The sequence below is a fragment of the Ornithorhynchus anatinus genome, chromosome 2, assembly GCF_004115215.2.
Source record: "Ornithorhynchus anatinus isolate Pmale09 chromosome 2, mOrnAna1.pri.v4, whole genome shotgun sequence".
Taxonomy (NCBI): domain Eukaryota; kingdom Metazoa; phylum Chordata; class Mammalia; order Monotremata; family Ornithorhynchidae; genus Ornithorhynchus; species Ornithorhynchus anatinus.
In genome coordinates this window covers 93,406,614-93,423,960 of record NC_041729.1, presented here as the reverse complement: position 1 = coordinate 93,423,960, position 17,347 = coordinate 93,406,614, and the positions used below count along the sequence as shown (strand labels likewise).

At 41.3% G+C, this 17,347-nt stretch overlaps 1 long non-coding RNA gene across 2 annotated transcripts in view; it reads left to right on the top strand.

Moving 5' to 3' along the window:
- LOC114809134 overlaps nt 1–15,801 on the top strand; it is a 35,752-nt gene extending 19,951 nt beyond the window's left edge. Inside the window, exons 3-4 of one of the 2 annotated variants that reach the window (XR_003756891.2) lie at nt 6,744–6,984; nt 15,236–15,801. This is a non-coding gene — a long non-coding RNA (uncharacterized LOC114809134). Of the gene's footprint in view, nt 1–1,974; nt 2,121–6,743; nt 6,985–15,235 lie in introns of those variants that run through there. The other variant, XR_005661179.1, reaches the window with a different exon arrangement.
- The last annotated feature ends 1,546 nt before the right edge of the window (nt 15,802–17,347 follow it).

Genomic DNA, 17,347 nt, shown 5'->3' with positions numbered 1-17,347 from the left:
ATATATAAAGACAAAATCCATGTCCCAAGAATAACAGTAATAATAATTGCTGTATGTGCTAAGCACTTACTATGTGCCAAACAGTAGACTAAGGACTAGGTTAGATACAATTCAAACAAATCATACACAATCCATGTCCTAAATGTAGACTCACAGCCTAAAGCAGTGTCTTCAAAGTCAATCCTAGGTCAAGCCCCTACGTAGAACAGTCTCACATGAGATCTTACATATCTACTGAAAGGGGATGTATGTGGAACACAAGAGAAGTAGGACCTTTAGCCAGATTAAATTTGTCCTGGGAGTTGAAGGTAGAGGGTAGTGATGCAGTGGAGAGAAAGGAAAAGGAGACAATCTTGGACATTGTCCTGAGGTATTTTGTCAGCTGAGATGAAGGTGTTACAGATAAAAAGTGTTTCTAGCTGGAAATATTTCTCATCTTTAAAAATTTCTAACAAAATTCCAGGGATTGGCAGCCCTGTGGGGAACTGGAGAAAAACTGGACTCCCCAAGGGTATAAAAATACTCACAATTCCTACAGTAAAGCATAACTTTTCCTTTCAAAAGGGTATCCTGTTGACCAAATTATTCTAATTCCAAAGGAAAATATTGACCATAGTCAATTTTAGGTGGAATTTGTCATTCATTTTAGTTCAAGTGAATTAATAATTCTCTGAGGAAGTCAGTTACTTAAAATACCTGATCTTTAAGTAGACTGTACTAAGATTTTACATGTATGTCATGAGACTATATTTTTCTTTATCAATAGTACGCCTATAAACCTAGCCATTTGCTTCTTCAAAGCTGCATACTCTGGCTTTATACCTTCATCTGCCTGAATCAGGTGATGCATATGTGAATTTAGGGCAGACATGCTGTAGAATAATAATAGTAATAGTAGTAATAGGTGCATTTATTGAGGGCCCATGTGGTGTGGTACACTGTGCTAAGCATTTGGGAAATACAGAAGTAAAGAAGTGAAATATTACCCCACAAGAGACTTACATTCTATTGGAAAAGATGAACATAAAAATAATTTCAACAGTGGTCAAAATAAACAACTGAGTACACATATATATATATGAGTGCTGAGGAGAATAAAAATAAGTGCTAGAATTGGCTGAAAGGATGTTGTGGCTCAGGGCACTGGGAAATTAATCAGGGGAAGTTTGTTGGAGAAGGTGGGACTTTAGGAGGAACTTTCATATGGATAAAGCTGTGGTCTGTCTGATGGGGGGAAGGAACTCCAAGCTGGGGGGAACAGAAGTGGGAGAGTTGATAGCGAGAGGCAAGAGCACTCCATGAGACCCCAGTAGGTCAAGGAGGGTGAATTGTCAACCTTTTTTATAAACAGTTGCATTTTCAGTTGGAATTGCAGTAGAAGTCACCATAGCAGGAAGGGGGAGAAGGAGTGAATAAGAGAGGGAACTGGCTGCTGGCTCTCACCTTCATTTCCTACTCCACTCTCTTTTCCAAAGTTTGATAATAACGAGAAACTTGGGGATGAGATCCATGACTCGACTCTATACATGCAATCTTGAATCTGAAGTTTGGCCTATTGAACTGAAAACTCCACCAGGGCAAGGACCATGCCTTCTAGTTTTAGTACTTGTTCCTATGTGTCTAGAAAAATGCTCTGCAGTGAAGATAAATGTGATTACATTCTGTCTCACAGAATGGAGGAAAATCAAATTTAGTCAATAATTGAAGGAGCATGTATATTTTCCAAGGAGCAGATCAAAAGGAAAACTTTTAGTTTTCAGGGCCATCGACTGGTTGTAGGAACCCATACCTGCAGGAAGTCCATGCCTCTTTTGCCATCACTACAAATTTCTGCTATTGTGGGAAGCCACAATGGCAAGGTGAAATCTTGCCCAGCTTTGTATTCATGGAGCACCACTAGGTCCTTCTGAGGACTGCTCCCAGGTTAACTCACAAGTGTGCCATCTGTCTCTGTCTTTATCTCTTTCATTCTAGTTCTCCTCAGCCTGAGGGATGATGAAATGACCCAAAGAGGGAGGAGGAGGGCAGGATGCACAAGAAAAGCAGGACATCCTCTGGAGTTGGATTGGAACCAGAAGAGGCCTTGGAGATAAATAAATAAATAATGGACCCTCAGGATATATTAAAATCCCACTAATAGGATTCCACTCCTGCCAGAGCCTATTGCAGTGTTTCTTAGCCAGACCCCAAATAGCATTCTGCCCTACCATAATTCCTGCATTCAATTACTAGTGCCTTCCTTTTATTCCCAGTGTTTATCTGCTAGCTTTTGAAATGGGTGCTTTATGACAAGCTTTAAGACTCTTTTATTTTCAAAAGTACCTCATCAGTCATCTTTATTTTGAAAGTCTCTTGTTAGACAATTGTCCCACCCATCCCTAGCTAATGAAGATAGATTGAGACATGTGAAACTGCTTCGAGTTCACAGGGAGGAATTAAAACTGCTAAGGATAGTATTTATTGAGTTCTATGTGCCGGTCACTGCACTAAACTCTGAGATGAATACCAAACTAGCAATGCAGATCTGAGGATCTCCTAATCTAGGTGCAGTAGTTCCAATGCAGGAATCCCAAGAGAGGAGTGTTTCATTCTTGCATGGGGGTTCAGGAAAAAGTAGAGGTGCAGAAAATTGGGATTCTGCTTTGACACTTGTGGGAGAGTAGGGACAGGGAGATGTCAACTCAGCTTTGCCCCCCAAATCTGACTTCCACAGGGAAAATCTGAAGCCAGAGGTGCTTTTCATGCCTAGTGATAGGATTGAGTGAAGAACCACAGCAGCTGGAAACAGGAATGTTTTAACGGCTTGGCAGAAAATGAATGCATTTTCTGTTCATAAATCCTCTCTCTGTGTCTCTATGTCTCTTTCTCTCTGTCTCTGTGTCTCTCCCTCTCTCTTTCTGTAAACTCTGCAACTTCTGTGGTTAGTGGTTTCCAGCAATGGATGCATTGTACCCTTATGGGACCTTTCCCTTAGTATTACTGGATGGAATGTGGTTGAAAACCCCATAGGAAGCAATGATTTAGACACTCATATTTTAAGGAGAAGGAATGCTATAAATGTGGCAGCCATTAGCCCATAGCTACATCTCCCAGGCAGCTGAAAGCACTTTGCACCAATGCCAGAGTATGTGTGCTGGTCATGCTGGGGATTATTAGGAAGGCAACAGAATTGTAAATCATTTTGAGTTATAGGGTAGGATCTTTGCTGTACCTTTTGGAGAGTTAATTTCTCAAAGAAATAGAGATGAATGAAGAAGTAATAGACTTTCTCATGTTAAGGTGTCACTTGTGGGCGGGGAACATGCCTACCAACTCTGTTGGAGTCTCCCAAGTGCTTAGTAATAGTAATAATGATAATTGTGCTATTTAAGTTCCAAACACTGTTCTAACTGCTGGATTAGATGCAAGGTAATCAGGTTGGACACCCGAGTCCCTGTCCCACATGGGGCTTACAGTCTTAATCACCATTTTACAGATGAGGTAACTGAGGTAAGTGAAGTTAAGTGATTTGCCCAAGATCACATAGCAGACATGTGGCAGAAATGGGATTAGAACCCACAGTGCTTTGCACAGTAAACTCTCAATAGATACTATTGATTTCATAGATTGATTCCTTTTCCACCCTCATATTCCCCTTCTTGTTCCCTTGGCCTTACTTTATCAGAACACCCCCCAACCCCTGCTACAAGGAAGCCTCCTCTGTCCTGAGTCTCCAGTGAGCAGGATAGGAGAGGGCCTGAGGTGATGGACTGTGGTCTGGAAAGGGCTGGAGAGGTAGTGGGTGAAAGAGGGACAGGAAGAAGGTCTGGGCATGCTGATGCTGCCATGGGCCCAGTGCTGATATACCTCTTTCTTCCTCTGACTCTTTTAACCCCTGGCACCCACAAGTGGCAAAATGTGGGAGATGGGGATGGTGGTCAGAATAGTAACAATAATGCTTGTGGTATTTTTTAATCAGTCAAAGGTATTTATTGAGTACTTACTGTGTGCAGAGTGCTTGGGTGAGTAGCAGATACAGGCTCTGCCCCTAATGAGCTGATAAGGGCTTATCACGTTCTAAGTACTGAAGTAGATACAAGATAATCAGATCTGACACAGTTCCTGTCCCTCATGGGGCTCACATTCTAAGTAAGAGGGAGAACAGGTATTGAATCCCCATTTTACAGACAAGGAAACTTTACCACAGAAAAGTGAAGAGACTTGCTTAAGGTTACACAGCAGGCAAGTGGCACAGCCGGAATTAGAGCCCAAGTCCTCCGACTCCCAAACCTATTCTCTTTCCATTAGGTCGTGCTGCTTTTTAGGAACAGAGGCATGTGTAGGGTTGGTGTGCAATAGCCTGGTATTGACCCCTAATGAGACCAAGCTTTCTAGACTGCAAGCCCGTTGTGGGCATGGATTATCTCTCTTTATTGCAGAATTATACTTTCCAAGCGCTTAGTACAGTGCTCTGCACATAGTAAGTGCTCAATAAATACAATGGAATGAAAGTTCCCTTCTCTTCTAGGCCTCTTATTTTTCATTTTCATCAACTATATTGATAGGGCACTTACTTTGCCCTGAATCCTGAACTTGTGAGCAGGAAATATGTCAGTTTATTATTGTACTGTACTCTCCTAAATGCTAGTACAGTGTTCTGCATACAGTAAGCTCTCAATAAATACAATTGACTGACTGACTCACTAACTGAGTAGATGCAATGAGAACTCCTAGGAGAAATCGAGAACTAAAATTAGAACTAGACCTTGGCCTTGAGTTGTTGACAATCTAATGTGAGTGACAGAACAAACTTGAAATGATGAACATTCAATAAAATGAGGCAGAGACATCATCTTCCCTGCCAGCCAAAGGCTAAGGCAATCAACCAATATCTATCTTGGCGGTAGCAGTTTTACTATCAATTAATAAATCAATCATATTAATTGAGCACTTACTATGTGCAAAGCACTCAACTAAGTGTTTGGGAGAACAGAATTAACAGTCAAGTTCCCTGTCCATAACGAGCTTACAGTCTACAAGGGAAGACAGACGTTAATATGAACAAATAAGTAATTTACAATATATAATTTAAAGATACAAACATAAGTGCTATGAGGTTGGGGGTAGGGCAAATACCAAAAGTCCAAAGTCACAGATCCAAGTGCATAGACACAGAAGGGAGAGAGAAGCGGGGAGAAGAGGACTTAATCAGGGAAGGCCTCTTGGAGAAGCTATGACCTTATTAATGGTCTGAAGGTGGAGGGAGTGACAGTCTCAGTCTGGCTGATATGGATGTGAGGGAGTTCCAGGCCAGGGAGAGGAGGTGGGAGAGGGGTCGCGGCAAGATAGATGAAATCAGGGTGCAGTGAGTAAGCTGGTACTAGAGGAGCGGAGTGTGTGGGCTAGGCTGTAGTAGGAAATTTAGTGAGGTGAAGTAGGATGGGGTAAACTGATGGTGTGCTTTAAAACCAATGGTAAGGAGTTTCTGTTTAATGCAGAGGTAGATGGGCAGCCACTGGAGATTCTTGAGGCATGGGGAGACATGGACTGAACGTTTTCATTGATAAGCAAACTGTCTTATCTCCATTTTCACTATTTGAGTCACACAACAAAAGATAGCTGAAAGTTTTGGGTAGATTATGTTACTCCCATCTGTTCTGGGAGGGAGTGATTTAAAATGAGTTGTAAGATTATCGTTTTCTTCCCTTGAATCTGTATCAACTAAGCACTCGGGTATCCATCCCACCTCCTGGTCCAACAGCAGTTAAAACACACTTTTTAGATTGCTTTAATTTAGTGTAGTGTCTGTCCCCGTGACTACGTTGTAACCTCCTTGAGGACAGGGATCATGTCTACTCTATTGCAGCTTTCCAAATGCTTAGTACTGTTCTCTGCCCACAATAAGCACTCAATAAATACCATAAGTTGATTGATTAAATATAGTTGGGGTTTGAGTTGAGAGGTTGCTGGTCCTCCTTGAACTTTAAACATCACTTTTCCCTCATGACTCATGATCACTTGCTCTTTTTTAGCAAAAAATGCAAGTGTGAAAGTGGAAAAAATCAATAGTACAGGTTCAAGACTGACTTTCTGACAGCTAAGGCAGAGGGAGGTACCCTGTGGACACTCAATAAATGTTTGTTGATGACGATCACTTCCTCCAAGTCTGACTTGCTTCATCCATTTCATCACCTTTATGGGTCTTGTACTTTGTAAGTTTTCGTCACCTTCCTGACCAGCAGTAAACACAGAAAGTTCTATATCCCAGTGAACATGCTCCCGAAAATGCGAGTCTGGCATGGTGCACTAATACTCATCCCCAACAAAGCATATTCCAGGACAGTCCCTTTCCACTGGCATGTGAATATCCTCATCAGCTCAGAATTGGAAAGCTTGGATTTTTACTTCACTGTTTGCCTGGAGATTCATTTTATTCTGAAAACAAATTCAGGGTCTCACTCGGGAGGTAATGATGGAACACCATCAGATAATGATAATAATGATAAAATAATTGTGGCATTTATTGAAAAGAACATGCAATATAATAAGATCAGAGATAGTTCCTGCCCCACAAGTGCTCACTGTTTAAGGGACAACAGGCATTTAATCCCCATTTTACAGATGAGGAAACTGAGGCCCAAAAAAGTTTAGTGACTTGCAACAAGTCACACTGCAGGCAAATAAAAGAACTAGGATTAAAACCTAGGTCTGACTTCCTGTCCTGCTCTCTTTTCATGAAGCCATGCTATTTGGTTCTTTTCCAGATCGACCAGATTGTTCCAAGCACATGGTTCAGGAAGGAAATGTCACAGCAAAATATTTTTCCCTAATTTAGAAGGCTTTTTGATGGTTGACCTACCCCAAGCCTCAAGCAGATTGTCATTGATGATCAAACTCCAAAACCAGAAGGATTTTACCTGCTTGGGATTTTTATTTCAAAGATTCATGGAGCTACTGCACAAATCAGAATTTCCAAGAAAGCAAAGTACAGTAATGATCCAGCAGGTAAAAGTCTGTGAAATCTCACCAACTGCCATGTATTTTATTGTGACAGAGCCAACAACTAACCCACAAAGAATAGGAAAAATTATCAACAGAGGAGGCTGTAAAAGTTTGGAAGTTTTAGCAGCTGAATTTTTTAATTATCTTGGTATTTCGACTCTTTCTTCTGCAAAATGTCTTCTGATTCCCTTAGGCAGTTTGAAGAATTCCAATTGTGGTGAAATTTAATAAGGTTTTCATAGGCTTTGGTCCATTCATTCGATACATAGAATAATCTTTCTCTTGCTCCGAATGCCTTCTCCCAGGGTTTTGCCCTCTATTTCACCCTCTTTGAATGTACACATGCTGAAAGAAAGTTCCTCTTCCACAATCTCCTGCCCTTGAAACACTCCACAGCAACTTCGCCCCCACCCAGATTCTTCCCCACCTCAGTAACCATGAAAGCATAACATCCATCTTCGCCCTCTCTCTCATTCCCCTTCTTTTCCCCTTTAGATTTCAAGCCAGGTAGAAGCTATAAATTGAGGGGGAAATTCACAGCTGGGTCAATAAAGATGGGGGACGGGGAAGGGAAAGAGATGAAGTGTGCTTCCTATCATTTTTCAAAAAGTTGAAAAAACAGAGTTGTCAGAAAGAGGAAAAAATAAAACAGGAAGCTGGGGTTGTGCCTATAAATTAAATACTTTTTTCACCGCCAATCCCCTTTTAGATACCCCAGAAGCCATAAGTGTGTGTGTGTGTGTGTGTGTGTGAGCGCGTGTGCACGCGTGTGTGTGTTTTGGATAGGGTAAACAAGCATTCCAACACTAAATGCCTTCCTGTTCGGTACATTCGAAGTCAGGATCTGTGTCTTGGGGTTGGTTAAAAATATGTGTGAAATGTGCACTTTCATTTCAGTCCAAATTAAATGTTTTGAACTTCTCCATTCCCCTTCCAACTTCCCTTCCCCCTCTCTCCCTGGCTTTGCCTCCACAAAACAGCAACTTGGGTATCCCAACTGACTTTTCCTTCCACAAGGAAGTCCAGTGATTAGTGCTGAGTTATCTGTAAACAGTCGTTCTTCCCACGAAAGGTTTTTAGCAAGGACATGGCCGGGGAGTGTCTCTCTTAATGGGCTAGGGCAAGAGCCTGGATACTTGGCCTAGGCCACCTTAAGTACAGCAGGCAGTTGAGAGTGTGAAGCGGGCTCTCCCCCTTACCCCAGCAGGGACCAACCTATAATTCCTAAATTGTTGATGCATTTTTCTGTTTCTACCACATCAGTGTCAAATATTATTTTGTACTGCCTGTTCCCTGTGGATTTTTTCCTCTTTCAGTAAGGTCTAATTAGGATTCCTGAAATGAACATAACCCATTCGGGGCCATGGTATGGAGCAGAAGGTTCCACAGATGGGCCAAGGGAAGGAGGTTGGAATCTCCTGGCAGAACCACATAAACTCTATTTCGCAAAACATTTCACAAATAGTCAGGTTTGGGGGCATCTAATGAAAGGAATTGCTCTGATTCACATTTTTGGCAGCAAACTACCTAGGAACATTTTCAAGCGGCCTCAGCTAATGAGATAGAAGCCTCTTGAGTAAGATGTTCAGTAGCATTTTTCTTGTCCCTTTCCATGGCCATTTTTTATGTTTATTTCTGGCATGATCAAATGCTCAGTAGGAATCACATAGACTGGTTGATACTTAATAGAATCCCTAGTCTCTCTGTTCCTGTCATCAGTGATGAGACTCAGGATCCCATTTAACATTTGACTCACTTCAAAGGGAGAGATGAAATTCTCTTATTCTTCTTGGTAAAATGCAGGAACCATTAATTGTTTATAACATATCCAAGGCAGAAGATTTCCCAGGTGTTAATTGGATAGGCCTACTTAGGAGAATGATGCAATACTAATTTTGGGCCCCTAAAGCATTCATCAGAAATGCAGCATGGCTTAATGGAAAGAGCACAGGTTTCGGAGTCAGAGGTGGTGGGTTCTAATCCTGACTCTACCACTTGTCAGCTGTGTGAGTTTAGGCAAGTCACTTAACTTCTCTGTGCCTCAGTTACATCATCTGTAAAATGGGGATCAAGACCATGAGCCCCAAGGGGGACAACCTGATAACCTTGTATCTATCCCAGCGCTTAGAACAGTGGTTGGCACATAGTAAGTGCCATTATTATTATTATTAAATAACCTTCACAACAGCTGTGGGGAGATAGATAAAAATAGACACATCACAGGAATAAAGAAAAGAGGTTTGGAAAGTCTTGACTGAAGGAATTTGTTTCTTGGGTAACATTGACTTGTTCTCCCCATTTATGTTGCTTTCTTGCTTCTTCTATTCTGAAAGAAGTTTTTCTTATCCCTAGGCTGAATCACCCTGAAATAAGATTGTCTTCCACAGTATTGGTTGAGCTATACTATCTCTGTCAACCAAGGGTAACGAGTATTATGCTAGCAGCTAACATCTATACCTTTCTCAGGTTAAAGAAATCATCTTCTTGTTTTTAGGTAACTTGAACTTTATTCTGGAATGAGTCAACACTGAGACTTATTGACCAAAATGATTTAACACTGGCTGAATTCTAAGAATAAAAACAAAGTAAACTTTAAAAAAAAAAATCTTGCTCCATACACCAAATCCTTGAAATGCTGACATAGGGAAGGAATGCTAAATATATAATGGGCCGATGACTGGTCTAGAACAGAAAGTGAGAACAGTTTTCAATCACTATCAGGACATTCAACTGAGAAGCATTCATTCATTCAATCAATCGTATTTATTGAGTGCTTACTGTGTGCAGAGCACTGTACTAAGTGCATGGAAAGTACAAGCAGCATTGCCTAGTGGAAAGAGTCCAAGGCCTGAGACTCAGAGGACCTGGATTCTAAGTTCACCTCCACAATGTATTGACCACATGACCTTGGGCAAGTCATTTAACTTCTCTATGCCTCAGTTTCCTCATCTGTAAAATGGGGATGCAATGCCAAGTCTTCTTTTGACTTAATCTGTGTGCTCCATTTGGGACAATGACTGGGTCCAAGCTGATTAACCTTTTTTCAACCTCAGCTCTTAATACAGTGTTTGGCACAAAGTAAGTGCTTATTTTATTGTTATTATTATTATTAACTAGAGGAAGATTCTGCCACTTCCAAAGAAATGTGGAGTAATGACACCCTCGGGGCTGGATTAAAGCAGGAATTTAGCAAGGTTCTAGCTGTATTATAGTCCGACATCAAGGCCTCAAGCTAGCCTTAGCTGACTCTCACAAATCACTCCCCCTCTTGACTTTTCTGACATAGCCTCTGCTTGGGACATTATGAAGGCAGTCTTCTCAAAACTGCTGCTTCAGTCAGCCTGTGCCAGTGTGACTGGCTCTTAAAGGTGATGCTACCCTTTAAATTGTGGGACATGGGAAGAGAGGAGTCTGATTATCTTGGAGCTCACTCCCAAAGACCCTGATTAGTCATTTAAAATTATTTTGCCTTAGCCTCCTCCTCCTCATCCTCTTTCTCAGTCCCCCAGGGATTAGAATCCAGTTACTCCTCTAGACTGTAAACCCATTTATGGCAGGGAATATGTCTGTTATATTGTTGTGTTGTACTCTCCAAGCAATTAGTACAGTGCTTTGTACACAGTAAGCATTCAATAAATATGATTGATTGATTAATCCTGATAAACATGATATTCCTGTTTGTAAATGAAAGAAATTGTCCTAGGACCAGAAATTGAATAGCCAATGCCCTGTCTTCATAGGAATATCTCCCACAGGAAAAAAATCTTGCACCTAAAATTCTGTCCACATAAAGAAAACATCAGAACAGAAAAGTAGTTTCTGAAGAGAAAACATTTTTCTGGGCAGAAAAGAAATGCAGATGGGTGAAGAGAGATGTAATGATCTGAATTGTAACATAATTGGGTGAAATTAAGCATTTCTTTCAGGATCACACACTGAACCAAGTGACTTAGAAAAAGCATTCAAGGGCCTGAATGGTTCCCTAATGACTCAGCGGCTGTATTCTTCTGTTTACCACCTAAGTCCTACTGTACCATTTGTCATCTGTCATCTGGTTCCAAGCTGCCCAAGCCATGTCCAGAGAGAGCCAAAAGCGGTCCATCTGGAATGGCTGGGGTATGGAGACATAAAGGGGTGGGTGCCTTGACTGACTCATGGAGCTAATATTCGATCAAAAGTGCCAACATTGTGTTCAGTGTCTGGGAAGCCAATACAGTATATTTTGGTCTTTATTAGTAATGGCAATGATTTATGAAGGATGTTTAAACTCTGCTAAAAGCAGGTAACAGCATTCATGGTCCTCTACCTGCAGGCAAAAAAAGTCTGGGGATTTAAAAATAGTATATCTAAAGTATCTCTTTTGTCTGGCTGCTTTTTCCTATGTTATTCAGATTTTCTGTGGGCAGAATGAAGTTCAATAATCAGATTACTTTTCTCTTTCCTCTACGGAAAGGAAAGCATGAAAACAAATGAATCACATGAACACCTGAATGAGTCTGACAGTTGATTTATCAGGGCCAAACTTTCCCTTGGAAATCTCACAATGAAGGATCCTGGTTTCTAGAGCCATATCCTAAGATCCTTCCTCTCCTAAAAAGCCCAACTTTGTCTTTGTCTCAGTCTTTTCAGCTGAGCTAAGGGAGGTCTTCAGTCTCCTTCCAGAATGCAATGGCATCTATTCATTGCCTTCTATCTCTTTATCACTTCTTTCTGTTTCTTCCTGAGTCTGGAAGAAAATAGGAGATTCTGTGAAGTTACCAGTGTCTTATCTGTGTTCATGATCCAGCAGTGTGGCCTACTAGAGCACAGACTTCGGGGTCAGAAAACCTGGGATTTAATCCCAGCTCTGCCACTTGCCTAATGTGACCTTGGGCAAGTCACTTAATTTCTTTGTGCCTCGGTTTTCTCATCTGTAAACTGGGGATTAAGTACCTGTTGTTGTTTTTTTATAGTATTTGTTAAATGCTTGCTATGTGCCAGTCACTGCTCTAAAGTGTTAAGGTAGGTACAGGGAAATCAGATTGGACACAGTCCATTTCCCATATGGTGGTCATGGTCCTAATCCCCCTTTTCCAGAAGAGGAAACTGAGTCACATAGAAGTTAAGTGACTTGCCCAAGGTCACACAGAAGTTGTGGTGCTGGCATTAGAACTCGAGTCCTTCAGACTCCCAGGTCCAAGCTCTGCAGTAGGTCTCCCTACTTAGGCTGTGAGCCCCATGTGAGACAGGAACTGTGTCTGACCAGATTATATCTTCCCCAACACTCAGAACAGTGGCTGACACCTAGTAAATGCTCAACAAATATCACGATTATTATTATTATTATTATCCTGATTCTACCACTTACCTGCTCTGTGACCTTGGGCAGGTCAAGTAATTGCTCTATGTCTCAGTTTCCTCATCTGTAAAGTGGGTATTGAATGGGTGTTTTCCCTGCCTCTTAGACTTGTGAGCCCCTTGTGGGATAGAGGACTGTGTCTGACTTGATTTTCTTGCATCTATCCCAGTGCTTAGGGTAGTGTTTGGCACACTGTAAGTGCTTAACTAATACAGTTATTATTGTTGCCAGTTAATATTATTTATTGAATAACTATTGTGTGCAACACTATACTGAACACTAAAGAGAGAACAATAGAAATAAAGGTTGTGAACTTGGCCCTAAAGGGTCCTATAATCTACTGGAGGAGCCAAGCGGACACAAATTCTTTAGAAAGAGTGGGAATTGGAGGAGGAATGAAGAGACAATGGGACACTGCAAGAGTATGGAAGAATAAATATCTATTAATTAAAAATAGTAGTAGTATTAGTAGTAATACTAGCATTTATTGAACTCTCTCTTGGCATAGTGCACCATCCTAAGCATTTGGGAATTTCAGGATAAAGAAATTACCTATTTCCTTCCCTTAAGGAGCTTACACTCCAATGCGGGAGAAGTGAATAAATAAGTGTTGCATTCAAATTGAAACATACACAAGAGCTAAGAATGGTTTCATATACTTAAGTGGCAAGGGTGGTTGTTGGGGTGAGATAACCTAAGCTTGGCGAATTTAAACAGGAAAAGTTCCTAATTGATCTGGTGCTTCAAGAGAATTACAGATCAATCCTTGTACTTCTGTTTCCCAGGCACCTAGAACAGAGTCCTGTATGCAGTGAGGGCTTGTTTAGTCAGTGCTATTGGTACTGGCCATTCCTTCCTGGGCCGGAGATAATTCCATTTCACACAGAACATCCCCACCAAATCTAAGCCTCTCATTCAGAGGAACCCCCTCATGTCATAGCCTGATTCCATCAGTGCTGCCAGAACTCCTACAGGGGTGAGGCCTTCTCATAAAAGTGAGGGATGATTGTTATTCCATTGAATTGTTTTAGGAGGGGTTTGGAGGTAGGGCAAGATACTGAATTGAGAGGTGTTGAGGTGGGCATCTGTATGCCCACCAAATAGCACACCTTCAAAAACCACAGTGGGACCCCCTTCACCCCTCCCACCATAACTCTGCTCTTGTAAGATCATATCTAGTAGCAAGTAGAAGATTCACTCTTTTACCCTCTGGCCTGTGGGGTTAATGACTTGTGGATTTGGCTCAAATTTTATCAGTGGCCACCTGAGCCCATCAGCTACATTCTCATTCATTTGTAACTGGCTTTCAAAAGTATTATGATGCAGTCCAATACCTTTCTGAAGAAATTTGGAGTGTTCAAGTGACTCTGTGTTTATGTTTCTGATGTGTTGGGGGGTACCCATGCCTTTGGGCCTGTTGTTTTCTTCCTCTCTTCCTTTTTGTCTCTTTCTTGCCTATTTTTCTATACTTTTGTCTCCTGCCTCCTTATATTCCTCTATCTTTTCTCTGACTTTCATCTTTCTTTCAGTCCCTGTCTCTCCTTTGTGTCTCCTCTTCCCATCTAAATTTGGACATTTGGCTCCATCCCCTGTAAACCTCACCGCTGAACTCACTCTGAACTCAGGGAACTCTGGCCACCTCACTGTTGGCAAACCTTGGTCACAAATCCTCCATTTGCTTCTCTGTTTAAACTCAAATCCTTTTTGAGGAGCAGGAAGGGAAAAGAAGGATAATGCAGATCTAATGGGTCATGACTGATTCTGGAGAGAAGTATGGTAAATTAAGGACTCTCAAAAAAAAAAGGTTTGCAAATGGAAAGCAGCATAAGCAAAGGAAAGCAATACTGTCTAATGGAAAAAGGCATGGGGCTGAAAATCAGAGGACCTGGGTTCTAATCCAGTCTCTGCTACTTGCTTAATGTGTGACCTTGAAGAAGTATCTTAACTACTTAACTAGGAGAAGCAGCGTGGCTCAGTACAAAGAGCCTGGGCTTCGGAGTCAGAGGTCATGAGTTCGACTCCCGGCTCTGCCACTTGTCAGCTGCGTGACTGTGGGCAAGTCACTTCACTTCTCTGTGCCTCAGTTACCTCATCTGTAAAATGGGGATTAACTGTGAGCCTCACGTGGGATGACCTGATTACCCTGTATCTCCCCCAGCGCTTAGAACAGTGCTCTGCACATAGTAAGCGCTTAACAAATACCAACATTATTACTCTGTACTTCAGTTTCCTCAATTGTAAAATGGGGATTCGATTCCTGTTCTCCTTCCTATTTTGACTGTGATCTCCATGTGAGACAGGAACACCCCTCTAGACTGTAAACTCGTTTTGGGCAGGGAATGTGTCTATTTTGGAATTATACTCTCTTAAGTGTTTAGTACAGTGCGCTGCACACAGTTAGCAATCAATAAATATGACTGACGGAATGAATGAATGAATGAAGAACTATATCTGGCTTGATTAATTTGTATCTACCCCAGGTTTTAGAACAATGCTTAATAAGACCTTAACAAATACCATAGTTAAATTCATTTAGCAAGGAAGTAGTAGCTCACTGAGACTAGTTTGAGCTCCTCAGTTTCCACTCCCTTTCAAGTCACCCTAACTTGCTCCATTTGCTCTTCTCCCCTGTCCGCCCCACAGCATTTATGTATATATGTGTATATCTATAATTCTGTTTATTTCTATAAATGCCTGTTTACTTGTATTGATGTCTGTGTCTGCTAGACAGTGAGGCCGTTGTGGGCAGGGATTGTCTCTTTATTTGCTGTATGTACTTTCCAGGCACTTAGTACACTGCTCTGCACACAGAAAGCACTCAATAAACACGATTGAATGAATGAATGGTGGGGAGGGGCTGAGTCCAGCTTGTTGCCCCATGCTGTAGGCTCAGACCTTTATTGTCATTCTACACAGAAGCGGAGGCAGACAGACTCAGTCTGTGAATGGGGGATCTCCGCGAATTCGAAAAGCCCACTTCTAAGGCACGGCCACCATCTGGCTCCCAGAACTTCAGGCTGAAGCAGATCCAGTGGGGATTTTCTTCTTCATCAGCGGACTTTGTTATTGAAGAGCCCCAAAACTGGGAAAGGACAAACAAAGGCATTTCTTGGGCTACAAAGCAAGATTTGCACATTCAAAAGCTTTTGGAAATGCAAACCATCTGTTTTTTTGTAAATTTGCATGCTGGCCAGTGAAATGAATTGAAGAATAACAGAAGGAGTTGGTTTCCAGAACAGCTCTCTCTTTCCCTCTGTGGCTTTGAGGTGTTTATCAACCGTATGTCTTTTGGGGCAGGTAGGGTAATAAAGTGATTTTTCCCCATGTTTTTCCTCACTTCACACCTTGTCAGGAGAAATGTTAAGGGCAACTTTGGGAAGTTGAGACAATCTCAAATTTTTGTTAAACACTGAAGTAATCTGTTTCTTATTGGATGCTGTTTTATATCAAAGTCAGCAAAGGCACAAGCAGCATGGCCTAGTGAACAGAGCACAGGATGAGTCAGGAGAAATTGGTTCTAATCCTGGCTGAGCAACTCCCCTGCTGAGACCTTGGTTGAGTTACTTATCTTCTCTGTCCTTTAGTTCCCTAATCTATAAAATGGGAATTCAATAGCTGTTCTCCTCCCAGCTTGGACTAAAAGTCCCACTGTGTATATTGCATCTATCCTGGCCCCTAGTACAATGCTTGGCACATAGTAAATGATTAACAAATGCCACAGTTAATAATAATAATACTTACTATTATTATACATTATTATAATTATTATGGTACTTTTCAAGTACTTACTATGTGCCAAGCACTGTCCTAAGCACTGGGGTAGATACAAGTTAATCAGGTTGTCCTTGTCCAACTCAATTGGCTTGTATAATAATAATTGTTGTTATTATTATGTGGCAGAGCTGAGATTAAAACAAGGACTTTCTGACTCCCAGGCCCGTGCTCTAACCACTAAGTCATGCTGTTTCTCAGCAGGCAAGCAGACAATTATTAATCTGTCCTGTTACCTAATGTTGTTCAGTTTTGTTTTAGAACAAATTCTTGCAAAAATAGTGATTGAAAGGAATTGAGAAGGATTAGGTAATCTGTATATTTTCTCATATATTTGAGAGAATCATTTATTTGGAGTTAAAAAAGCAGAGAGGTCACTTGAGACACAGGCTTCAGTAGTTTCAAAATTAGCCAATCTGCATCAAATCTCTTTACCTTTTGCATCTTCTGACAGAGGAGGAGAAGAGTAAAATTTCAGCCTTTAGAACAAGGCACCAACAGAAACAGTTGAGACTGACTATGAACCCATACTGTGACTATCAGATACTGGGACTAAATCATTTTTAAACAGGAGAGAGCTGAGGATGAGACAGAAAAGAAAGTCTGGTTATCTCCGGGCTCTAGAAAGAGAGGAAAGAATTCAGAAACAAATAGTAGTTCTCAGTGGAAGTCATATCATGAATGACATTTCCAAGAAGAAAAAAGTAAACATTTCAGCAGACAATGAATTTACCTTGAAGTTAAGAAACAAAATAAACAAAAGCAACATTGATAGTATCCCACTTCCTTTTCCTGGCTGTGTGCCTGGAAAGAGCAGTATAGGTTTGGGATTTAACATTGTGTTGCAAAGTGTTAAGCTTCCAGGTTACTTTGCAGCTGCTCTAAGGTTAATTGTAGTAGAATCATTGGCTGGAAACAAGTAAAACCCACCCTTAATTTCTCATTGTCACATGGGAAAATCTTGGCATGGGTTACTCAGAAGACGGATAATCATTATCTGCAGAAAAGGCACCGAACGTTAATCAAAATTTCCATTTTAAACGACTAGCAGAGCTGTATACCTGTGAAAATACAGACTTTTTTACTGGAGCAAACTATTTCCAGAACTCTGCAAACCATGAGAAAATGCTAACAGATTGGCCTAGTGGAAAGAGCACCGGCCTGGGAAGCAGAGGACCTGTGTTCTAACCCCATTTCTGGCACTTGCCAGCTGTATGACCTTGGACAAGTCACTTAAATTCTCTGGCCCTCAGTTTT